Here is a 12498-nt window from a genome sequence, read left to right on the forward strand (position 1 = left end):
TTGTTATACTGTTGTACACTGGAAAGAGTTGTTAAATAAAGAGTTTAAAAAAAAAAAAAAAAAGCTCATCTATTTATTCAGGCTTTTGGAGACCTGATATAAAGAATTATATCAGAGCTGATATAATTCTTTATATTCAGCAGGTTGTATAGTTCACAGAATCAATCCAGTGCTATGCCCAATCCATTCTGTCCCTGCAAGTCCTGGTATCACTGAGTAAGCTGTTGCTTTTTTAGTCTGGTTTTGTTTTAGTTGTTTAATTACTGTTTTATGTACTATGTTTGATTTTAATTATGTATATTGTACTACTGTGAACTGCCTCCAACATCCTTCATGAGTGCGAGTTACAAATAAATAAACAGACAAAGAACGGAAGAAAACCTTTAGTAAATAGGCCCCTAAGTTTGTGCCTGAGGCAATGGAGGGTGAAGTGACTTGCCTAAGATCACAAAGAATGGCAGTGAGATTTGAAAAATACATACTCATCTTATTCCTCTGTGTCAATGTATTCCTTAGGAAGACAGCCATATCAGAGGTATTTCATATCTCCTTGATTGTCCCTTCTCCTTCTGGTCCCTCTGCCTTTTGACCTTCTCCCCATCCATCTTCCTCTTCTGGGTCTGTGGGCTGTGGGCCTTCATTCTCAAGAGGAGTCATTTCATGGATTTTTGCCTGATTATGGAACATGCAATTGGCTAGAAATATGTCACAGGGCTTAACAGGGCTTTATGAGAGACATCCTCCTGAAAGCAAAAGTAGGTTCTGAGTAGGTCAGTCTTGCAGTTTTTATTGAAGGAATGGTTAGGAGTGCTTTATTTGCTGATCGGAGGTTCCTGTGAGGGATGTGTACCCGTAATGCTGTGTTTAACTGTGTTTAACCATCTGCATGTTGGGGAGTGGAAGCCTTTGCAATTGCAGAAGCTGGCTTTACTAGCAGTAGGTGGCCTATTTGTTACATGTATGCAATGTATTGCCCCCAAAACAGATGTGAAGTGAGCAATGTCATAAAATTATCATAGTTTGCTGTTGGTGCTGTCTGTGATCAGGAAAAGATATATTTGGCTGATTTCTTCTGGAAAAAAGTAGCCACAAACTGGTCAATACAAAGTGGCTGACTGGCTTATTCCAGCTGTGACCCCAAAAGGGGTCTGGAAGGTGCCAGTGGTGAAAAAGGCCAAGGCTATGTTGACTTTGAGGTGGCTGTCAAGGCATGGCCTTTCTGCGTGGAAAGACACAGATCCTGCTGTAACTCCTGGGAGAGGTATAGCATGATTTCCTTATTGAACCTGAATCTGCATATGACTTGCTTCTCAGACAGATCAAGAAACTGTGTTTGGGGCCTATAAACCCTCTTCCCTTTGTCTGTTGTTTCTCCTTCCGCATACACTGCTCCTCCAAGATCCACATATTTATAGCACTTATTGCTATACTTCTCAACTCAATCACTTACCACAAGACCCACCAAGACCATAAGACCCATATCCAGAAACATCACACCCACTTACAGTCATACTAGATGAACAAAGACAGGAAAAAAGGCCCCAAAACTTTAAAGATATAAAGAGGCACACTGAATATACATATTTAGAATAAGTGAGGGAGGACACTTCAAAGAAATAACAGACAAATGGGCCAAAACATTACTATATGAGCACTGCATATATAGTCCAAGAACTCTTACTAATCTGCAATCTCCTTTCTCCACCAGTCACCAGCATGCCAAGCACCAGGTTCCAAAAGAAAAGTGAGGTTTGAATGTGGCATGTTAAATAGCAGGTGTAAAAGCACCTGTGCATAACTGATGATGCACACGCACACTTTATAAAATCCAGAAGGGCGTGTATGCTTGCAAACCACACCCCAACACTCCCCAAACACACCCTTTTAATGCACACTTACAGTTGTGAGTTTACATGGGAAGAGCCACATTCACAAGGTTTCTAAAATAGCAGATACTTGTATATATCCTTCTTACACGTGCATATATGGTTATTCTTTATGTGATTGCAATTTATTCTTCTATACGTAATAATGTGTTTAGGAGAAAGTGGTGTCTGTCAGCAGCCACAGCAGAGGACTCAAGGACATTGCGAGCTTTCACAGTCCCAACATTGTTTCCAGAGAATTGGAAGGCTTCTTTGCATAATTTTCTCATCAGCTGCAGCAGTGGATGCTAAGTGACCTAGGTTACAGTTTTCACAGCCTCTGCACTCATTCTAACAGAAGAAGACCTGGATGCCCATTTACATACTCTTAGAAGTCCCAGCACAGAATTCCAAAAGATACTGTATAGATTTCAACTTTTATAGCCCCCGCAGAGTTTCCAGGAGCAGAGAATTGAAAGGCTCATTTGCATATTTGCCTCAGATCAAGAGTCCAAAGAACACTGTAAGCCATATAAGTTTCAGCTATTACAGCCTCTGCACGCTAACAGTAGAGAATCTGAAAGCTCATTTGCATATTTTTCTCAGCAGCTCCAGCAGATGACTTTAGAGGATGCTGTGAGCTGTTTATGTTTCATCTTTCACAGCCCCCACCCTGTTTTTAACAGTAGAAGACTGGAAGACTCATTTGTATACTTCTCCCAGTAGAAAATTCCAGAGGAGTGCTATTGTTGGTGGGGTATTATGGTTGGAGTTGGGTCTCTTTTTTGGATACATATAAAATTAATGCATCAAATGTTGGATATCTAAATTTAGAATCTTGTCCCTTAATGCGAAGGGGCTAAATTCTTAAAGGAAACAGCAACTGTTTTACAAGGAAGTTGCGCAATAATGTGCATCAATTATGCTAATCCAGGAAACACATTTGAAAAAGAGATACGAGCATGTGATGCATTCATAAGACTTTTCACACACATTTTTTGTGGCCTGTTCTAAACAGGGGAAATACACAGGAATGGGAATTCTAATTGCTAGGGACTTTCTTTGTGAGCCAATGTTGAGTCACAGTGATCTAGATGGGAGATTTGTGCTTGTGCAATTTCAGGTGGGAGGTGGAATATATTCTGTGGTGAACCTATATGCTCCCAATGTGGATCTAGGTTCCTTTCTGGACTACTTAACAAAGGTTATTTAGGCTAAGTTGGAGGGCCAGTTTATCATGGGGAGAGGGGGATTTTAATTGTACAAGGCTACCTGCCTTATATAACTGCATGGGTAAGGGGAATGTCACAAAAGTGCAGAGAAAGAAACTTCAATATTTTATGAATAGGTGGAACTTGGTAGTTATCTGGAGTCTACAATATCCTATATGGCTAGAGATTATACTTTTCTCTCTAAATCTCATGGTTCATACTAAAGATTTGATTTTCTTTTAATGGAAAGATTGGTGGCCAATCAGATGGTAGATGCTGAGGTGGGAAACATTACCTGGTCCAACCATGCCCCAGTCTGGCTGGACATGCTCTTCTCAAATCAAGACAAAGAGAAATATTTCCGGAGACTAAATGATAATTTATTGAACAATGAAACATAAGAACATTAAGAAGGTGCCATACTGGGTCAGACTGAAGGGCCATCAAGCCCAGCATCCTATTTCCAGCAGGGGCCAATCCAGGTTACAAGCACCTGGTAAGCTACTGAACATAGTTGATGAGTGAAACCCAAATGTATCTGAGGTTAAACGAGCAGGACAACATTTCTCCTTCTATTCTTTGGACTGTCTAAAAGCTGTGGTTCAAGGAAAATTGATTTTGAGGGTTTCCTATAAACAAAAAAGAGAAAGAGAGAGTAAGGGCAGAACTGTTTTTCAGGATAGCTAGGCTTGAAAAGTTACATAAGCATAATCTATCTCCGGTTAAGCTCAAATAGTTGAATCAGGCTATAGACAATCTTAGCATGCTGGATCTGGATACTATAGTGTACCAATTGAAATTAATGCAACAACAGTATGTTGAGTGGGGTAATAAAGTCAGTAGATTCCTAAAGGCTTGAGGATGGAAATGAAGAAAAGAGTGCATGGAGGTAACTTGCTGTTGTGGCAGTTACTACCCTTAACCAATAAGCCTTGATGCTGTGGATGCAACTCCATCATTGCTCTCTGCTTCAATGGCATGGGGAAAAGGGGAATTGGATTCAAATAGCAACCAACGAGGGCCCTGACTTTTACTGTCTGAGAAACTGATAAGCATGGGGATACTGCCATAAGCTTGCTGGGCAGACTGGATGGAACATTTGATCCTTTTCTGCCATCATTCCTATGTTTCTATGTTTCTAAGAAATGTGATGGTCCAACCCAAATTAAGAGGAGGTTTGGCAGTCCCCAGCATTATGTAATATTATGCTTCCTATCAACTACTTGCTATAGTAGATTAGAATAAGGATAGGGAAATAAAGCAATGGGTAGTAGTAGAACAATCTTTGGTGGGGCGTATGCCTCTACAAGCTATGGTGTGGCAACCTAAGAGGACATGGAGGGCCATTCTCAGCATGGCCCTAGCCATGACTAATACCTTGCTTATGTGGTTCAATTCGAAGAATAGGCTTGTGGGACAGAGGGAATATTTTTATTGCTCTGAACTATTCCACAATGTGACATTTATCCCAGGGTTAGCTTGTGACTCATTTTGGAACTGGAGAGAACTGGGAATTCTTCTGCTGGAGCACTTGTGGAATGAGGGGAAGTGGTGCCCTTTGAATTTTTAGTTAGAAAATTGCACCTGAGCATGCAAGATCACTTTTTCTATACTCAGATACGACATTTTTGGAGACAGGAGAAGATTGAGGGAGATCTCAACTTGGACAAGACTGAAAATTTGTGCAAAGCTACTGATAAATCTAAGGGGATTATCTCTAAAATATATGTTTTGCTAAATCAGGAACTGAAGGAAACCCCCAAACATATACAGGTGTGGTAGACTGACTTGAGGGATTCTATATCGGAGTCTGAATGGGATCTCTTTATTTCTGAATATGGGGAAGAGCTCTATCTGTGCACTAATAAAGGAAAATGGATATAAAGTCCTGATGTGCTGGTATCTCATTCCAGTGGGATTGCATAAATCTTTTCCTCATTTGATGATAAATGTTGGAGAGGGTAAGGGGCTCTTGGGTCTTTCTATTAAGTATGGTGAGAATGTGACATTTTTGCTTGGTTTTGGGTGGAGGTATCTGCCTTGATTAAGGTTGTTATGGGGTGGAAAATGCTTGTTACCTAAATATGCTTGATTGAACACTTATGTACCACATCCTGACTGCCATATACAAGTTCTGGTGCAACAGTATTTTTATAGCAGCCAGATGTGAGATTGCTCTATACTGAAAGAAAGTTGGGACACCAATAATATCTGATGTTATTAAGATGTTAAGCTCAAGTTTACAGAATGAGTAAACTTACTGCCCTGAAGAGACATTCTCATCATATGCTTGTCAAAATCTGGTCCACTTTTAGGGTCTGGCAAGCTGCACAGAAGGATGGTTTTGTATAAGGAGAGATCCCTAGCCATATACTCCACATATAGTTGTATTCGCTAATATTATTGTAACGGGAAATGGCATTCTGTTTGCTTACACGAGCATTATTTTTGAGACTCTTCCTGTCCATATTACCGATGCTAGCTTTTTGACAGTTTTGTGTCCCTGGGGGGGAGGGGGAAGAGGGGAAGGAATGGAGGGGAAAAGGGGTGTAAATCTGCCAAAAAAATGTTTGATGTGTTTTTGACTTCTTTTGTTATGATGTATGGGTGTTGTGTGCCATTAACGCAATAACATTTCAATAAAAAAAAGACAGGAAACTGTTGGGGGAGGAAAATCTGACAGCTCCCTGCAGTGTGAGCTAAATTGCAGGACAGGAGGTGAGGGGGAACAGAGCCCAGGTGCTGGCCTGATTAGCGAGAAGAAGGAGGGCTGTGGAACCAAAAAGAAAGGAGAAGAGAGAGGGCTGAACAAGGACCCACCAGGCACCACCTAAACAGCAGTGTTCCGTCTTGAGTTCAAGACCGTATGGAATGAAGATTGCCCAGGGGAGGTGCAAGGACAGGCAGATGCAAACCAAAAGGAATAGCACGAAGCTGTCAGCCTGGGTGTCCTGCAGGTGGGTGGTGGCCATCCTCACCCAGCTGCATAGCAGTGCTAGGGGAAGGGAACTTCAAGGTGTTTGTGACCAAGTTTAATCCCTGAATTCAGACTACCTGACTGGACTGTATTTGGAGAAGCAGTATTGCTGGGAAAAGCAAATCTTTATGAAACTGAGTTTTAAAGCCTTTGCTGTTACAAGCTGTAGTGCTGGGACAGGCACAGCCTGATTAGACTGCATTTGGAGAATCAGCTATGCTAGGGAAAGCAAGGCCTTACTGAACTCTGCTTTAGAGACCTGTTCTTTCAACCACTAGGCTGAGAAAAGTGGCATTTGACTGTACTAAGGGAGAGGCCTCACTGACTAGAGAGACTTACCCTAGCACTCAGGAGGTATTGAAGTCTGTTCTGAACTGGAGTCTTGGCAGTACTGTACACATTCCAGGGGTCCTGCAGTGGGAATCAGTCTGAAGAAGAATAAGCAGTGGAGTTAAGCAAAGCTGACATGTCAGAGCTTATAGAGCAGACAACTGTAGGGGAACCTGAGAAGGAAGCCCAATCTGGTAAATCCTATTTGGACCTTGTGACAGAAAATCATAATTGTAGTCTCTGGAGGACCACTGACAGATGAATATAAAATATACCAGTTGATTAAAAGTACTTTAGATTAGTTTGAACATCCCTACTCTCTTAGCAATTTTAAATCACTAACTAAGCAAAATTTAGATATACAGTAGTCCAGCAGTAAGAGGGGTTTAGCCTGTCTTTTCACCTGTATAATTACCTACCAGTTGGTGAGAGGTTGCATGTGTGCACTTCAGTGCAAAGAGCTCCTAGCCCTCAGAGAATGAGTCCAATGTCTGGAGGCTAGAGTGGCTAGGGGGAGGGCTGGGGAGAAGGGCTCAGCCTGAGGAGGGCAAGCTGGGCTGGGGGGAGGGGATTGGCCCTGGGGTCTAGTTGTGCTAGGGTTGGGAGACTGCAGGCTATTCTGAGGCTGCTGGGGAGTGAGGGCAAGCTATGCTGAAGTTGGGGCTGCAGGAGCAAGGCAGGCTATGCTGAGGCGGGAGGAGGCTGCTGGGGCTGGAAGGGCAGGCAATAAATATGAGCCTCTGGGGAATTTTCATGGGTGGCTGTGCTGCAGGGAGGGTTGGAGCTGGGAGGGGTAGCCTGGGCTGGGAGGTGGGAGGCAGGCTATACTGCTCCTGGGGCTGTGGGCAGGGTTAGGGAAGAGGGTGATGGGGCTGACTAGGCTGTTTGGGGCACAGAGTATGAGGGCAGGCTGTGCTGGGGCTGGAGGGGATGGTAACTCATAGGGGCCTCTGAGGAATTTCCACAGGTGTCAGCAAGTCTTATTTTCTTTGAAGGGGTCAAGGTATAAAGCGAGTTATCTGTTCAGGTATTTTCAGTGCTAAATGTCATGATATGCATGCGCATATCAGCATCTATTTTACTGCTAGCACTTAAAGTGCTACAGTACAATTAACATTATAATCAGTCAAAATACATTCAAATAACAATAGATTTATTATAGCAAAATGCATTTAAATAGGATAAAAGCACTTTTGTAGTACATGCTAGAATGCTTTAAAATGTCTGAGCAGTTTTACAGATCTTAAAAATTATAGTTGAAGCTCATTTGTCTGGTTTTTTTTTTATTTGGGGGCAGGGGTTGTAGTTTCACTGCTGATGGATCCATTTGCTCCTGCTCCTAGTCAGTCTGCCACTGCCCCTAAAAACAATCTAGATGTGCTTTCAAAGGGTTCTTTCATTTTGATTATATACATCTGGTCCATATTTATTTGTTAGGGCAGTCTTGATGCTTATTGCACAGTGATATTTGTCTTTGCTCAATCCATAAACTATACAGATCAGCTAACTACCCAGTATGATAGGGAAAGTGGGTCACCCTGATACCAGTCAATCAGTAGGGCATCTGCTTACTGCTGATAAATTCCCATGCATTTATATCTAATTGCAGCACTACAGCACTACAATTTTGCAATAACGGCATCTCCCAGTGCCTAATAAACTATAGCTCTAAAATCTCTGAAAACTGCAATTTATGCTAATATTTCATTCCAGTGTCTAATAATGTGAGTGTTTCTCCGTTAGCTAGACTTTAGAAGCTAGCTAATGAGGTTCTTCCTTCAGAGGAGAGAAAGTTTTGGCCTTTCCTGCTCCCAGGTCATTACATTGTTATTCTGCTGTCTCACATAGCAAAAATGATTTCCAGTGAGCATTTCTTTTGCGGTGAAACTCTAGTATGAAATGATTTCAGCTCTAACCCCAGTCACTTCTTATATCTGTAGATGCACAACCCTTATTTTCCTCAACATATTTCTTTGGCTTAATAAAGCCAGTCACCCATGGCAACTCTGAATAAAAAATGGCGAGACGTGTTGCCATTCATCATGTTAATGGACAGTGACTGCCAGTTCAAGCATTTCAAAGTCACATGTTGGCAGCAGTCTAGCGGAATAATAGTAGATACAGTTCACTACGTTTTTGGGCAGAAAGATGCTTTGAAAGAAAAAAGAGAGAACACTGTGGCAAGTAATGATTTAATTGTATGTGTTATAGGTAACTAGGTTAACCACTTTGTTTAATCCTCTTCAAAAGCACACAATAATGGTTAATCTAAATGTTCATCGCCTGCCACAAAGCAGGCTTCATACCTACCTTGCCTGATCTGATGTGAGCAAATATTTCTATCCATGTCAGAACATAAAAAAGGTTTGATTCTAACAAATGTGCTTGAGATTGCACTGCACACACAATGCCATGCTTGAACAAAAGAAAATGAAGGGGTTTTTTTATTGGAAAGTTAGCAAGATTAACAAAAAAATGGGTGAGTTATTCCCTTTGCTAGCTGAAGCAAACAAAACCATTACATGTAGGTCCCTTTTCCCATTCTTTTATTTTTGACCTAATACTCCTTTGGGCTTTCCAGTTTAATTGGAGGCAGGACTGGGATCCATCACTACGAGCCTTAATTCCCAACTACCAGGGGATTTTTTTCCCCTTTCTGTCTATCCCCTCCCAACATACTTAGAACAGTCATTGCTATGAACGTCTTTGGCCCAGGGCCATGCACCAGGTTCCTTCTGGAATCCGACAATCACGAGTCCTAAATTCAGACTCTTGTGGGATGACTGCAGCACCCTTTCTCCAAAGGCAATGAGTACTGCTTCTGCAGCATCCCCCAACCACAGCTGATCTGGGGAGCAGAACAGTCAGCCTGGGAATCAAACCCAGATCTGCCACTTGGGCCAGCCCCTTTTATATGTATTTCATAAATAAATGTGTGTACCTGAGAAAGGAGAAGAGGAGAGACAGGAGGGATATGAGTTAGACCAGTGCTTCTCAGCCAGTTTGCCCTGGAAATGTTCTTCCTGAGCTGAAGCCCTGACATCCTCAGCATGATCCTCCTCCCTGGGCTCATGCTGGATTTTATGGGACAGCAGCCCCCAGGGATCACTTGCTTGCTGCTTTAGCCCAGCCCTCCTGTCCCCACAGCAACCAGACAACACTGAGGAAGACCAGAAGGGAGGTGCAGGAGCAGGGAATGGCTCCAGTCTCTCCCCCCTCCCCCACCTGCTTCCTGGAGTACAGGGCTCTTTTCTTCTGTGCTCAGTTTACTTGAAGAGTCACTATTCCAGGCTTCCCATGTCTGTGCTGCAGAGATCTGGGTCTTAGATGAAAGCAGATCAGGGGGGTAACCCTGAGATGCAGCCAGATGAGAATGATTTGTGGGAAGGGAAGGAGAGTGAAGGCTGAAAGGTGGTGAAGGGAAGAAGGGGTGAATGCTTGATGGGTAGGACATGGCAAAAAGTTGTGAATGTTGAGGAAGGTTAGCGATGAGAATGATTTTGGGAGGAGATACAAGATGCTGACATAGTATTAAGCACTGCTGCTCCTCCTAGGGGTAGAGGGTAGGGAGAGGATTGGAAGGACAAGCTGGGCCGTACCAAGAGAGGAGTGAAGGGAGGATAGGGGAGGAGAGAGAAAGGATCATACATAATGGAACGGGGTAAATCATGAGAGGGCAGGAGAAGAGAGAAAGAGAAAGAGAGAAGAAGACAAGGGACAGACGGAGAGTGAGAAGGGAGAAGGGAGAAAGTAACCTGGATAAGGGGCATTATGATAAGGAAAGAGGATCCAGAACCAGTTACTAGGAAGACAGAGATGAAGAAATAACTCAGAAATATGGAAAGAAGAGGGAGATGAGAGAGAGAGAGATGACTGGATTTTGGGGTGGAGGGATTCTGGGAATAATAAAGGAGAAGTGGAATGAGGAATGGAGAAGAGAAAGAAGATAAGAAATGAGGAAAGGAAAGTGTCAAGGGAAAGTATTAAAATAACCACTAAATAAAAGAGACAAAAAAGGAAGGAAAGAGGACACTAGAGAGAGAGAGAGAGAGAGAGAGAAAGTGAGAAAAGCAAGGAAAGGAACAGAGAGAAGACCTGAAAACGAGGGGGAAAAAAAGAAACAATCATCCAGAAAAGCAAGCCAGAGACATCAAAGGTTGGAAACTTGTCTAATAGACAATATTAATGACTGATCAGTATAAAATATACTGGGACACAGATCAAAGTCTATGACCTGGACGTTTGGAAAGAGTTGAATTGTGTTGGATAGTTTTTGACACTCTGGTGCGTAATTCATTTACTGGTAGCGGAACATATACCCACCAGCATGGAGACTTTTGTATTGGACCCAAAAATATTTTGTGGTAACAAAATAAAGAATATACTTTTAGGCATATTATGAGAGTAGATTACTACAATTTCCATGGGGATAGTCCACCAGACAACACTCCCCCACCCCCACCCCTCACAGTACAGGGAATGAGTGTCAGACATTCACCCACCAGAACTCTGGTAATATTACTCTATCTCCCTCCTTCACACTGGAAAGAGAAGAGCAGCCCTTCTTACCTGGCGCACCTCCTATGCCAGTTTTAATCTGATGCTTGAATGTTTGGGGCCCTATAATCTCACAGGATTGGCAGGTTTCACACATTCAAATGTCAGATTGAAACTGGCAGAATGAGGCGTACACAGGTAAAAAAAAAAGTGCTACTCTCCTCCTACCAGTGTGTGTGTAGGGGGGAGTGAGAATGATGCAAAATTTAGTTTACTGCACCACGAGGACTGAGCAAATTTGAAAGTGTGCTACAAAATAGAAAAGGTAGAGAAGCACTGATTTAGAAGTTTAAATACTGTACCTCGAAGGCATACATAATGAACAAGAAGCAAATACTTTTCAGTGGAAACGTTCAAGAACAAGAGGTCAGAATAATGACATAAGAACATGCCATACTGGGTCAGACCAAGGGTCCATCAAGCCCAGTATCCTTTTTCCAACAGAGGCCAAACCAGGCCACGAGAACCTGGCAATTACCCAAACACCAAGAAGATCCCATGCTATTGATGCAATTAATAGCAGTGGCTATTTTCTAAGTCAACTTAATTAATAGCAGGATATGAGGCTCAAAAAGAGTAGTTTCAGGAGTAACATTCAAAAATATGTCTTCGCTGAAAGGGTGATAGATGCACAGAATAGCCTTCCAGGGAAATCAGTGGAGGCCAACAGAATTCAAGAAAACATGGGAACAGCATAGAGCATCTTTACAAGGATTTGATGGTAAGGCCTGAGATCAGATAGGTTCTATTGTATTGCATCAAGAATAGATAGACTAGATCAGGGGTGGGCAAGTCCGGTCCTCGAGGACTGCAAACCAGTCGGGTTTTCAAGATACCCCTAATGAATATGCATGAAATAGATTTGCATACAACTGAGGCAGTGTGTATGCAGGTCTCTCTCATGCATATTCATTAAGGATATCCTGAAAACCCGACTGGTTTGCAGCCCTCGAGGACTGGAATTGCCCACCCCTGGATTAAATGGACCTTGTGGTCCATATCTGCCATCATTTTATATGTTTCTATACATTCCTGAGGAGATATTAGTATTTAACGTTTTTGAAAACTTCTCATATTTAACCACTCCCATTATGAATCTAAATAAATTAGGGTATTTCTGTGCTGATCCTTACCAGAACTTTAATTAGGCTACCCACTGATAAAATGTAAGTTATGAATACAGCATGAAATGTAGTCGTCAACGAAACATACCGTAATTTTTAAAAACCTGAGACTATATAATACATTAAATAGATTAGGTCATAAGGAAGAAAGGCCTAGGAAAAAGGGACTAAAAAATGAAAGGAGAAATTACTACTTACCTGATAATTTCCTTTTCTTTAAGGAGGATAGGTGGATCCAGAACCAGTTGGTTATGCACCTCTACCAGCAGATGGAGACAGAGCACAGCTGACATCACAGTATACATACCCCTGCACTGACATCAGCTTGCCAATATTCTCTGCAAAAGCCAACTATGGACAAACTAACAAAAACTTGATTATTAATAAACAAGCACTCCAGTATTCAGCCTACAGGATACCACTGAGCTCAGACA

General features: G+C 42.2%; 1 long non-coding RNA gene across 1 annotated transcript; it reads right to left on the reverse strand.

Moving 5' to 3' along the window:
• Positions 1-3465: 3465 nt before the first annotated feature.
• Positions 3466-9449, reverse strand: LOC115081046. The gene is made up of 3 exons (XR_003853724.1): positions 9325-9449; positions 6393-6481; positions 3466-3705 (listed from the first exon to the last, which is right to left on the reverse strand). It is a non-coding gene; the product is annotated as an uncharacterized LOC115081046 (long non-coding RNA).
• Positions 9450-12498: the final 3049 nt, after the last annotated feature.

The sequence above is a fragment of the Rhinatrema bivittatum genome, chromosome 1, assembly GCF_901001135.1.
Source record: "Rhinatrema bivittatum chromosome 1, aRhiBiv1.1, whole genome shotgun sequence".
Lineage (NCBI taxonomy): Eukaryota > Metazoa > Chordata > Amphibia > Gymnophiona > Rhinatrematidae > Rhinatrema > Rhinatrema bivittatum.